The sequence below is a fragment of the Cnephaeus nilssonii genome (genome assembly GCF_951640355.1).
Source record: "Cnephaeus nilssonii genome assembly, chromosome: 14".
NCBI lineage: Eukaryota > Metazoa > Chordata > Mammalia > Chiroptera > Vespertilionidae > Cnephaeus > Cnephaeus nilssonii.
In genome coordinates this window covers 72,526,966-72,539,307 of record NC_137085.1, presented here as the reverse complement: position 1 = coordinate 72,539,307, position 12,342 = coordinate 72,526,966, and the positions used below count along the sequence as shown (strand labels likewise).

Sequence of the window (12,342 nt, the reverse complement as noted above, 5' to 3'; positions counted from 1 at the left end):
AGGCCAGCAGGGGAGGGCAGTTAGGGGTGACCAAGCCTGCAGGGGATGGCAGTTAGGGGCAAAGAGGCTGGCAGGGGAGCAGTTAGGCATCAATCAGGCTGGCAGGGGAGTGGTTAGGGGGTGATCAGGCTGGCAGGTAGAAGCGGTTAGGGGCAATCAGGAAGGCACGCAGGTGAGCATTTGGGAGCCAGCAGTCCTGGATTGTGAGAGGGATGTCCCAGATTGGAGAGGGTGCAGGCTGGGCTGAGGGACACCCCCCCCCCCGTGCATGAATTTTGTGCACCGGGCCTCTAGTATTTTAATATAGCTATTTGCCCTTTCTCTATAATAGAAGTGTCAGAGATGAAAGAAAATTAGTAAAATGTATATAAAATCTCCCTCCTGTCAGAGTCTGGGGCATGCGGCGGGACCTAGAGTCAAGTCCCCGCCCACCACCCACACGCACTTTGAAAACGCAGGAGACCCAGACCCGGCTGGCCCCACCCCCATTGGGTGAGACCCAGACCCAGTCGGCCCCACCCCGGTAAAGCCCCTCTGGGCAGGGGGCGCAGCCTCAGGTCTTCCAGCCCGGAGCTGGGGCAGGGGGCGTGACCTGAGGTCCCCCCCCCCGCCCCCGCAGCGTCACGTCAGTGCTGAACGGGGACGCACACAGGCAGTGTCACGTCCCTAGCCGGGGATGCAGGCAGGCAGCTTCACCTCAGCACTGGGCGAGGACGCACACAGGCAGCGTGATGTTAGCGCTGGGGGTGGAAGTCCCCGCCCCCGTCCCCGCCCACAGACTGGTTGTGACTGGGACACCGTAATGGACAAATTAGCATATTACCTCTTTGTACGTATAGATGTATTTTTACTTGTGAACTTGAAAAAGTATTTTGTGTAAATCCTGCTTCTTTTTTTGTTGTTAATCCTCACCCAAGAATATTTTTTCCATTGATATTTTTTTGAGAGAGGGAGGAGGAGGAAGAGAGAAAGAGAAACATCAATGTCAAAAAGACACATCAATTGGTTGCCTCCCACACACATCAGACTGGGGCCTGGGATCAAAGCTGAAAAAAACATCAATGTGAGAGAGACACATTGATTGGTTGCCTCACACACACACACTAGACCAGGGCCTGGGGTTAAAGCTGAAACCCAGGTACATGCCCTTGACCAGGAATCGAACCCATGACCCTTCAGTACGCAGGCTGATGCTCTAACCACAAGCAACACTGGCCAGGGTCCTGCTCCTTTTCCTTTAAATACACCTCATCAATTCCACGGATTTCCAACAGGAAACTTAGTTTGATCTTAAGCATTGGACCTGCTTTTATGCGCTGACAGGACCCAACGCCAGTACCTTCCCCCTCCCACTGAGACCGGTCTTGCAGAAAAGTCCTCTGACTCACAAAGCACCTTTTGGTTTTTAACCAATTTGTCAGTTCTTATACCTTCTGGTTCTCCAAGCACCGAGGGAGATGTATCGGTCTGGGAGCCGGATGGAAATGATACGCCCCCACATCAGTGCCATTGTTTTCAGTGGAATGAGTGGATGGTCTTTCTCCATTGCTAGTGGGAGTGGGGTTCCTGGGGTACTGCTGGAATAAGCATTCCAGAGGCCCCCATGGGAAGATGAGATGTGGTAGAAAGCTTTATTTTTGTGCAATTACATCCTTGGGTTTCCAAAGCCCTGCTTCCCTTAATCCGGTCCTAGAAGATGTACAACTGGGGATTCAGTCGAGCTAGAAGCAAAGCCGGTATCCACATTTTTCTTTCCCTGGTGGCATTGGGTCTGGCACGGCCCCACACCAGTTACAGCCCGTTGTGTGTGAAGTCCACGCAGCTGTGAGTCCTGTGGGCAAATGCAGGGGAGCCAAGAGAGCACACCCCCTGCAACAAGAGTCCCAGGAGCCCCCAAAACACAAGTGCCAAGCGTGTCGGAGAACCAAGAGCGTGAACTCCTCCGTTCAGGGGAGTGAGTATCTCAAATCTTCCCGCACTTGCAGGGGCCACGCCTGCTCTGGCCAATGACCTGTTCCCAGGTGTGACTGACAGGAAAGTACCTTCCCATGTCATCCAGTCCTCACTGCATGAGAATGTGTCTATTCTCCCTGCCCAGTCCCGCTGGGACACCCGGTGGCTTTCTGGAGAGTGTTCCACTGCAGCTTCCTGGCAAAGCTGCGCAAATGGCGCGCCTGTGTCATCTGGCCTTCCCTCTGCTCCTTTCCTGTTATTCCCGACTAGGTTTATCCAACAGTACCGCCATGATGACACTCCATCCTAACAAACAAAACGCCTGACAGACTGAAGAACAACAATTCCTCTCGGATCCCGATGCTACGGGAGGACACAGGGCAAACCGCTGCCCCTGAGATTAGAGACCAAGAGGTGAACACAGGGATCCTGGGTTTCCAGAGGAGAGACTCGCAAGGGGAAACCACCAGGGGGACCTGCGCGTTAAGAGAACCGAACTGTAATTGACAAGTTGCTGTAGGCTCAGTGTGGGCGGGTCTGTGAGTTAAACATTCCAGTCATGGTGGGGGGAGGCACACCGTGGTGAGGTTTGCCTCTGAAGCCTGGCCCTATTGCCATAGAAAATATCCGAGGAAAATGCCCTGGGGCTTCTGGCAGGGTGGAAGGGAAAAGGGACCGTTTGAAAAACAGCTGAACACTGCTCTTCACAAGGCCAGCCCTCAGGGAAAACGAGTTAGCCAGTGCCTCCCCTGGTCTTACCAGAGCCTAATGGACCTGGGGAGGGGAAATGCCTAATTCCAGCCCACTCACCTAAGGAGGGGTGGGCAAACTGAGAAACACTGTGAAGTTCACAGTCCAGAGGCATAAGCTCACTAAAAGACTGAGACCTAATCACAGGACTGTAGAACACTTCCCTCCCTCTCACCATCACATTACAAAAAGCCATTTACAGTAGTTCCTTTTACCCAGTACATCAGCACACCTATCAACAGAGTTGCAAGGCCTACCAAAGGCAAGACACACATTGTGAAGTGGCAGAGCAAGCACCAGAGCAAGACAAGGCAGGGACGTTGGAATTATCAAACCAGGAATTTAAAACAATCATGATTAATATGCTAAGGGCTCTAATGGATAATTTAGACAACATTCAAGAACAGATGGACAATGTAAGCAGAGAGATGGATATCCTAAAAAAAGTAAAAGAGGAAGGAAGGAAGGAAGGAAGGAAGGAAGGAAGGAAGGAAGGAAGGAAGGAAGGAAGGAAGGGAAGGAAGGAAAGAAAGAAAAGGGAGAGAGAGAGAAAGAAAAGAAATACTGGAGATTAAAAACTACTGTTACAGAAATGAAGAATGCCTTTGATGGGGTGGACATGGCTCTGGGCCAGGGAATATATCAATAGAATCCCTGAAATTTTAAAACAAAAACTGAGAAAACAAAGCCAGAATATCCAAGGACTGTAGGACAACTACAAAAGATATACCATATGTGAAATGGGAATACCAGAAAAAAAAGAGACAAAGGAACAAAAAAATATTTGAATCAATAATGACTGAGAATATCCCTCCAATTAATGTCAGATACCACACTACAAATCCAGGAAGCTCAGGGAACACCAAGCAAAACAAATGCAAAAAAACCCTACATCTTCAAACTACAAAAACAAATGAACATAAACCTCCACAAAGATAAATTAAATAATCCTGAAAGAAGCCAGAGGGAATAAACATAGGAAAAGAGTGAAGAAGAAATAAAGACATTCTCAGACCAAAAAAATTAGACCGACCTTTCAAGAAATGTTAAAAGAGGTTATTTAGAGAGAAGAAAAATAATATAGACCAGAAACTTGGATCTACATAGAAAAAGGGAAAACACTGAAGGTAAAATAAAAACTTTTACTTTTCTTACTCTTAAGAGCTGCTAGCGCAGTGGTTCTCAACCTTTTTAATGTCACGACCCTTTAATACAGTTCCTCAGGTTGTGGTGACCCCCCAACCATAAAATTATTTTCGTTGCTACTTCATAACTGTAATTTTGCTACTGTTAATGAATCGTAATGTAAATATCTGTGTTTTCCAATGGTCTTAGGTGACCCTGCTAGCGGTTCTCAACCCGTGGGAGAGAAAGAGAGAAGCGAGTGCTGATCAAAAGTTGCCACAGAGGCAACAGATCAGTCCCTGCTTCTCTCTTCAGGCCTCTCTCTGGCCCTGATTCGCAGCCCCCTCAGCAGTTATGACCCACAGGTTGAGAACCGCTAGCAGGGTCGCCTAAGACCATTGGAAAACACAGATATTTACATTATGATTCATTAACAGTAGCAAAATTACAGTTATGAAGTAGCAACGAAAATAATTTTATGGTTGGGGGGTCACCACAACCTGAGGAACTGTATTAAAGGGTTGCGGCATTAAAAAGGTTGAGAATCACTGTGCTAGTGTATAACAGTTTGTTCAAAGTAATAATAGCAAACTGTATTTGGTTATGTCTGCCTATGACTGTATCTCCACGAAGATATAAAAATCCTTAACATGTATGCTCTTAACAACAGAGAGTCAAACTACTTTAGTCCAAACTGATGGAATTGCAAGAAGAAATAGATGAAACCATTGTAATAGTTGGAGAAATGGACAGATACAGCAGGCCGGAAATCAGTGAGGACATAGTTGAACTTAATACCATCCTAATATATAAAAACCCTGGGTTGTAATGACCAGTAACCACCGAGGTTTGACCAATCAGAAGTCAGTCCTGCAACCCAACGCTGACTGCTTCCGCTGCAGGCTCGGTGCCCCAGCACTGACTGCTGAGGGGGCTGTGAATCAGGGCCAGAGAGAGGCCTGAAGAGAGAAGCAGGGACTGATCTGTTGCCTCTGTGGCAGCTTTTGATCAGCACTCGCTTCTCTCTTTCTCTCCCAGTCTGGCCAGCAGCCAGGCCTCCATTTCTTTCCAGGCCTCCACCGGGGCTGCTGATCAGCTCCGCCTTTCTGATCAGGCCCCGTTGATAGGCCCAGAGATGCTGACTGGCATAGAAACTGACCAATCAGAACCAAATCTGAGTGAAGTGTGAGGAGCCAGTGGCTGCCTAGGAGGTGAAGCTTTTGACAGTGACTGGTATAGAAACTGACCAATCAGAACCAAATTGGCCAGCAGGGGAGGGCAGTTAGGGGTGATCAGACAGGCAGGCAGAGGCAGTTAGGGGTGATCAGGCAGGCAGGCAGGTGAGCGGTTAGGAGCCAGCAGTCCCAGATTGTGAGTGGGATTGGGCCTAAACCAGCAGTCGGACATCCCCCAAGGGGTTCCCAATTGGAGAGGGTTCAGGCTTGGCTGAGGTTCTCCCCCTGCCCCTCCGTGCACAAATTTCATGCACCGGGCCACTAGTCAATCAATAAGATAAAACTGGGCTTTCGTTGGTCCGACATCTGATTGATGTTGCAGTGGTAGCAGCTGCTCTTTGAGTTCACTATGCCACCCAAGGACAACAAGAAGAAGGTGCCAGAAAGATAGCCAAGAAAGACAAAGACCCAGTAAACAAATTGTGGGGCAAGCCCAAAAAGAAGAAGTCATGCGAAGGCAAATTTCAGACAAGCTCAATAACCTAGTCTTGTCTGACAAAGCGACCTATGACAAACTCTGTAAGGAAGTTCCCTACCGTCAGCTTATAACCCAGCTATTGTCTCAGAGACTGGAGATCCAAGGCTCCTTGGCCAGGGCAGCCCTTCAGGAGCTCCTTAGTAAAGGATCTATTAAGCTAGTTCCAAAGCATGGAGCTCAAGTAATTTACACCAGAAACACCCAAGATGCGAGGCCCCAGCTGCTGGGAAGATGCATGAGCAACAGATACCACCAGCTGTACATTTTGAAAAATAAAACTTTATTAAATGAAAAAAGATATAAGCAGCATCGGTGGACTACTTCATTCAACAACAGCAGACACACACCCAGATATACCTCATTTGTAACCATAAAACATACCTTAACAAATTTATGAGATTAGAAATCATACAATATCTGCACTCAGACCACAATGGAAATAAATTAGAAACGAATAACAGAAAACTAACTGGAACACACCAAAATACATGGAGAGTCAACAACATACTTCTAAATAACATGTGGATGAAAGAAGAATCTCAAGAATAATTTAAAAATATTTTGAGCTAATTAAAAAATAAAAACACAACGTGTCAAACTTTGTGGGATGCAGTGAAAACAGTGCTTAAAGGGAAATTTATAGCATAGAATGTATATATTAGAAAAAAATTAACCATTGAGGTTAACCATTGTAAGAAACTAGGAAAAAAAGAGAGCAAATTAAGACCAAAGTAAGCATAGGATGAGAAATAATAAGAATTAGAGCTGAAATCAATGAAACTGAAAACAAAAAAATCAACAAAGAAAATCAATAAAACCAAAGCTGGTTCTTTAAAAAGATCAATAAAATAATAAGTCTCTGTGGGTAAGCATGGGACTTGGTTGGAAAGTCTGTAAGGAGGGTTCTCTGAAAGGTCGGGGGTCTCCTGGGAGGAGCTTGCCAAAGGCAGCAGCTCCTGCCTTGACTTTTCCAACCAAGTCTGAGCCCCCGGGTGTTTTACTGAAATCTTTATAGTTAGACTTCAAAACGTCCTTGCTTAAAAGACACTACAGACACATGTGTCTTCTCAAGGATGCTTACCCTGCTGATAGTATCAAACAGTCAATTTTAGTCCAAGCTGTTGTCACAATAAAAGCCTAAGGAGGCAGATGAACGAGGCTGTTTGGTCTCTACAGCCAAGCAGCCCCTTAGCCCTCTCTTTCATAGAAACATGTGTCAGAGTAATAATTCATCCATCTCTCAGGGTCTGCCAGTCAGCTCCAGCAAGTTTCTGACCAGAATTGAACCGGGGACCCTTCCGTCCACAGTCCGCCCCTCTATCCAATGAGCCAAACCGGCTGGGGCAGATAATGTTTTAATGTAGGTTCATCCTTGGTAAATCTATTCATTCTGGTGGGTGATGTTGATAGTGGGGGGATATGCATGTGTGGGTGCAGAAAAAATGGGAAGTCTCTATACCTCCTTTCAATTTTGTTGTAAACCTAAAATGCTATTTTAAAATTTGTCTTTAAAAAAGAAAAAAGCAGAGTATGATGAGAATATAAGTAGAAGACACAATGGGTACTACAAAATTAAGACACAGGCTTAACATATGCCAGTCCCACTTTAACTTTGTTTTGCATTTGAAGAATGGTTGCAGCACTTTCTTATATAATGTTTACCCATTGAAAACTGGACTTGGTGTAACTAGCTTTCTTTCCTGTTATCCTACAAAGTCGATGCTTAAGCATCAAGCGGATTTCATTGGTGCCTGAGAAAAAGTGGGTGCAATCTGCCAGGAACCAGATTCCCCTTGGGCAGCAGAGTAAAACGGCAGTGTCACCCCTCGAGTAGGTAGTAAGTCTGTAGTCCAATGGGGCCAATGTGCAGATTTTTTTAAAATTTTGATATAATTATGTAACTTTTTTTGCATTTTTTACCAGATGGCATTGTTTCTTACAATAAAACCTTTTCTGATTGAAAACTTTTCTTAAAAAGCATGAGAGAGTGTACCAAAGCCTATGAGCAGAATTGCTAACAAAGATGGCCCACGTGCCAGATTGCCTCCTCTGTCGGGAGGGCCTGCTTGTCCTCAGGACATAGAGGCAGGCCTGCGAGCTCGAGCTCATCCACTGAGCACTGAGTTGAGGGAGGCTGCAGACAGCTCCTCGCAGCCAGAGCAGCCCTGGAACGGGGAGAAATGTGAGCTGGGAGCGCCGCTCCCTTCCGGGCTTTCCGCCGCAGCTGCTCTGTGGTTTCTGCCCTGTGTGCCCCGAGAGAACTTTGGCATTTGCTGAAAGGTCATCGGCTGCAATTTTAGATCCTTGGGTAACTCGGACGTCTAACACTGAAGCGCAGCTGCAGGGACTGTGATTGCTGCACTCAGCTGTCAGCCGGGCTAGGTGGTAGCCGGAGACAGCAGAGCCTCCCGCGGGTCCTTTTATGGGAAAGTAGTTGAGGCTGATAAAGGACACTCACCAATACCTCTCCCTCCCGACCCCGACCTCTGCGAACCCGGTCTTTCCCTCACTCTGCACATCCACAGCTGCCGGGCACCCCTGCTTCTCCCATATTTTAAAGCAGGGGTTGGTTTGTTTCACTTCCAATCTCATGTGAAAAAGACTTTATAAAGCATAATAAAAAGAGTTACTGGAAAGGTCAATAAACACATGAAAAGATGTTCAACATCACCGATTATTAGGGAAATGCCAGCCAAAGCCACAAATTAGATATTTCACTGAACTCATCAGAATGGCTATTATAAAATTAAAAAAAAAAAAACACACAAAACCACACACACACACACACAACCACACAACCAAAAAGAGCAATAGATGGCAAGGATGTGGAGGTACTGGAACCCTTGTGCACCGCTGGTGGGAATGTAAAATGGTATCGCCGTGTGGAAAGAGTTATGGTAGTTTCCCATATAGAATTAACCTATGAGCTAGCAATTCTACTTCTGGGTACGCATCCTAAAAAACTGAAAGCAGGGACTCAAAGAGATACCCACATTCATGGCAGCATTATTCACAACAGCCAAAAGGTAGGAGCAAAGCAAGTGTCCACTGGCAAATGGATGGATGAACAAAACGTGGTGTATCCAGACGATGGACTAGTGCTCAGACTTAATTAAAAAGGAGGGAAACTCAGACAAATGCTACAATATGGACGGACATTATGCTGAGTGAATAAGGCAGTCACAAAAGGACAAATAGTGCGTGATTCCACTTATATGAAGTACCTAGAATAGTTGAATTCATAGAGACAGAACGTAGCATGGGGATCACCAGGGCCTGGGGACTGAGTGGGAATTACTGTTTACTGGGCACAGAGTTTTACTGAGAAGATGAAAAAGTTCTGGAGATGAATGGTGGTTGCAAAATAATGCGAGTGAACTTAATGCCAATGAATTACACACTTAAAAAATAGTTAAAATGGAAACAAATTACTGGAAATAGTGAAATTTAAAAATGGTTATAAAATATAGGCTCTGATTGTTTAGTGTTAGGTGGCAATTTCATTTAAAATTAAATTACATTTTATTGTTGAATTTAAATTACATTTTAATAAATATGAACAGAACAAGCATAACATTTGAAAAGGGCTATAAATACTCTCAACTTTCCTACCTACCTGCTCACGGACCAGTGCAGTTTGCACACTGTCCATGATCCACTTGTATTTTGTTTTGCAGTAAAGTGATTTTTTAAAAAATGTACAGCTGCAGGAATTGTAACACAGAGATTCAAGTTGTCACCACCCCCATCAGGGTATAGACAGTCCCATCAGGCAAAACACTCCTGTTTTCTGCCTCTTCCTCTCCCTCTCAGCCCCTGGCAGCCACAGACTTGTTCTCTAACCCTGTGATTTTGTCTGGTTAAGAATATGGCACAAATGGAATCATAGAGCAGAGAGTCTTTTGAGACTGGCTTCTTTCACCAGCACACTGCCTTTGTGGTTTAATCAGTGCTGCATGTAACAACAACTTGTTCCCTTTTGTTGCTGAATACTATTCCATTGTCTCCATCTACTATAGGTTTTCCATTCACCCTCGGAGAGCATTTGTGTGCTTGCAGTTTCTGACAATTATAAATAGAACTGCTATAAATATGTGTGGATGGGTTTTTGTGTGAACCTACATCTTCATTTCCATAAGGAAGATGTGACGTCCACCCTGCGTGACTGCTTTGCACCAATCATGTGGGAAATCCTTCGTCAGATGACAAGGTGAGAGTTCAAAGGAAACCTGGACACTGTGAGCCCGGCCTCTCTCTTCCCCTGGCAGCCATTCACTGGTATGAGCCAGCTCGTTCTATGATTATGTCTGAAGAATCATAGGACAAACGTTAGTTATTTGTTAGTGGTAACAGGACTCATCGGGACCACAGAACATTCCATTCTACAGTCCTCACCATTTCCAGAAGCTGCAGGGAGAGAGCGTTTTCTGGTTTAGGTCCTGGTGATGTCAACATGAACATGTTCTGACAGAGCGGTCCCTCTTCCAGAGCGGGACAGAGGGAAGCCCTTGCACAGTCCAGGCCCACAGAGGAGGAAGCTGGCTGCAGCGCGGCTCTGGCCCATGGTGGGCAGAGGCACGTGATGTTGACGCAACCCTTGCAGCAAGGGATCGCCATGGGACACGCACCCAGGCAATCCTGGGTAAGTGGGAGTCTACTGGGGTGGGGGCGAGGGTGTGTTCTGGGGAAATTCTCTTTTCCAATAAAAGGGAACTGGTGTAGCTGGAGCTGCCCTTTCTCCCCTCCCGACGGGCTCCATGTTCAGAGCTGTGGTGGCCATTTCGTGCCCCTGAAGTGACAAACCTGGGGCAAAAGCCAGCACCAAGGATCACAGAGAAGAGACAGAGGTCCCTAATGGAACCTGAACGGCTGAAGGAAGGCCAGCAGCCACCTCTGAGTGCACGTGAGAAAATAGGAGGAAAATAACCCCCACATATTTAAATCTCTGAGTTTTCCATTACTTGTAGCTACACACATTCCGATGGAAATAACTCTCAAAGGAAAACAATCAAATTGCAGAGCAATGTGCATATTCTCATTTGTAAAATTAAATTTTATATACATAAATAATAGCTATCCTACCTAATAGACAAATATGCAAATTGACCATACCTCCGACACACCCACAAGCCACGTCCACCATCCAATCAGAGCGAGCATGCAAATTAACCCAAACCAAGATGGCTACAGCCACAGAGAGCAAGGTTTCCTAGGTAACAGAGGAAGCCAAGCTTTCTGCCTGCCCTTGCCAGGCCTAAGCCTCCACTCAAGCTACAAAGTTTCAATTATAGAAGGTAAACAAATTCAAACAAATGGTGGCAGAATGGAGCTTGAGAGAGCAGGCCAGGGTTGCCGCCGGCAACAGGGGAAGCAAAGCTTTCCGCACACCCTGGCCGGGCCCACCTGCTTAAGGCAACAAAGTTTCAATTATAACCCCAACACAAATGGCTGCCGACGCGGAGGGAGCCCCAGGCTTGGCTCCACTCCAGGCTACAAAGTTTCAATTGTAGAAGGAAAATAAATTCCAGATACCAGGGCCTCCACCTGGGTTGCCAGGGGGCATGGCCGGCCTGCAATCCACCACAGGCCCCTCGCTCAGGCCGCCCCACGCCCCAAGGGAACCCCCACCTGATCCAGGACACCCTTCAGGGCAAACCAGCTGGCCCCCACCCCTGTACCAGGCCTCTATCCTATCTAATAAAAGAGTAATATGCAGATTGATCATCACTGCAACACACAATATAGCTGCCCCCATGTGGTCAAAGATCCTGCCCCCATGTGGACACAAGATGGCCACCACAAGATGGCCAGCAGGAGAGGGCAGTTGGGAGGCACCCGGCCTGCAAGGGAGGGCAGTTGAGAAGGACCAGGCCTGCAAGGGAGGGCAGTTGGAGGTGATCAACCCTGCAGGAGAGGGCAGTTAGGGGTGACCAGGCCGGCAGAGGAGGGAAGTTGGGGGCAAACAGGCTGGCAGGGGAATGGTTAGGGGGTGATCAGGTTGGCAGGCAGAAGCAGTTAGGGGCAATCAGGAAGGCAGGCAGGCAAGCAGTTGGGAGCCAGCAGTCCTGAATTGTGAGAGGGATGTCTGACTGCCCGTTTAGGCCCGATCCCCAGGGGATCGGGCCTAAACGGGCAGTCAGACATCCCTTGAGGGGTCCCAGATTGGAGAGGGTACAGGCTGGGCTGAGGGACAACCCCCCTCTGTGCATGAATTTCGTGCACCGGGCCTCTAGTATATACATAAAAAAACTGGAAGGGTAACGACAGCTAACAAGTATTGAGCACCTATTGTGTGCCAGGCACATCTTACCACTTTAATCCTCAAACCACTCTATGAGCAGATTTACAAGTGGGGAAACTGAGGTTCTATACAACTAGCACAACACTAGGGGGGACTCAGATCCAGGTCTGTCCATCCATAGGGAAAGTGCCTGGCCCTCCCTATGCAGACCCTCCCGGGCCTGTTACCAGTTACAGACTCCCACCAGCTGTCATGGCAGTTATGTCTAGGGAGTGGGTTGGGAGATGGGCTGGTGGTGAGGACGTTTTCTTTATATATTTCTGCAGTGTTTCCTTTTCAATAAGGAAGTATCTATATATATAAAAGCCTTAGCAACCAGCCAACCAGCCGACCGGCCAACCCACTGACTGGCCTACCGGCCTACCGGCCAGTAGCTATGACATGCACTGACCACCAGGGGGCAGACGCTCAATGCAGGAGCTGCCGAGCTGTGGTCACTTGGCAGCGGCGGTTCTCTGGTGACGTGCCCAGAACCAGAGAGGAGGGAACCCGATTCCGGG

General features: G+C 47.2%; 1 pseudogene across 1 annotated transcript; it reads left to right on the top strand.

Moving 5' to 3' along the window:
• Positions 1 to 5,412: 5,412 nt before the first annotated feature.
• LOC307110524 (small ribosomal subunit protein eS25-like) lies at positions 5,413 to 5,817 on the top strand (annotated as a pseudogene). Its single transcript has one exon. The product of its transcript is annotated as a small ribosomal subunit protein eS25-like (transcript).
• Positions 5,818 to 12,342: the final 6,525 nt, after the last annotated feature.